Here is a 1,305-nt window from a genome sequence, read left to right as displayed (position 1 = left end):
CGCTGGGGTCAGAGCGGTCCGATCTCGTTGCCTCCTCTCAGTTTTATGAATTCTCTTGTGCGACTCTTCGTCCACGACCCCGTGTCTGCGTCTCAGAGTTTCAGAGTGTCGCACTAGCGCGGTTGCCCTGGAAACGCAGCTTTGAAGAACGACACGCTGTACAATTGACATGCAAGGCCAGACGACTAACAGATTAAAAAACAGGTAACAACAAGTAAAAAAAAAAAAAAGAAACAAAAAGCAAACCTCAACAGACTGAGTCAGCAAAATGCATTATTTTCTACAACATCCCACACACACACTCTCAATCTCGCACCTCAATTCCAGTTTCATCATTACAGAGCCAATTGGGTTGAAGGAATCACTACAAAAAAAACAAAACTAATGCTTGAAATACTAGCGGAAAATTCAGCCTGTTTAAATAACGATAGAGCTCATCTTCAGCGCTCCATCCAGAGCCCTACATTCATACATAAACACAACTGTAAATCACACACACCCATTGGCCGAGTTGAACAGCCCACTGCGATGAGTTTTATGGAAGAGGCAAAAAAAGTGACCTATGCAGACCAATTTATGAGGGGGAAAAGGAAAGGAATAAAAAATTTCCCATTTGCGCATTTTGAGATCTAAAAGTAACGAAATGAAAACCGGTTCCTATAAATGCATCTTCGCTCTTGTTCGCACACGATCTCACGCACGCTTGCACCTCGACATGATAACCCCTAATACATGTGTACACATATATACATAGAGCTGTGTGCCCCCACAATTTATAATGCATAATTTCTGTATATGCCAAGAATAAAATCTTTCTAAATAAAATACATGTTTCTGCGAAGGAAGGTTTGTTAGAAAGGGAAACAGGCGGGCGGGAGGTAGGGATGGATGCGGGTTGGATTTTATCAGAAAGGGAAAGAGGAAGAGAGAAGGAGGGAAGAAAGGAAGGAAGGAAGGGGGAAAACGATGCTGTCCTCTACTGTGTGCTGGTCCCTTATAGGGTCATCGACATCCCAAGCTGTGGCAGAATCTACGTTCCTCATCCACAGTTCATTTAGAGCAGTAAATAATAAACAAATCTCAGTCTGTAAATCCATAATGGTGCCAAACGGTACAAATGGAAACACACTTGGAGCTCAAAGGGGCTCCGGTTCACGTCCAGACAACGAGCGATCCGGTAACGTGTGGCTGTGTCCGGTGGAACAGGAAAGGGATGATGGGATAGAAGGAAGAGAGAGAGAGAGAAGGAAAGGTGGCGTGATAAAGGTGGAATGGAGCTGAGAAAGAAAAGAGGTAGAGGAAAAA

Source organism: Sinocyclocheilus rhinocerous, unplaced genomic scaffold (genome assembly GCF_001515625.1).
Source record: "Sinocyclocheilus rhinocerous isolate Xijiao unplaced genomic scaffold, SAMN03320098_v1.1 scaffold688, whole genome shotgun sequence".
NCBI lineage: Eukaryota > Metazoa > Chordata > Actinopteri > Cypriniformes > Cyprinidae > Sinocyclocheilus > Sinocyclocheilus rhinocerous.
The sequence above is the reverse complement of the archived record's forward strand: the minus strand, read 5'-3'. Positions refer to the sequence as shown.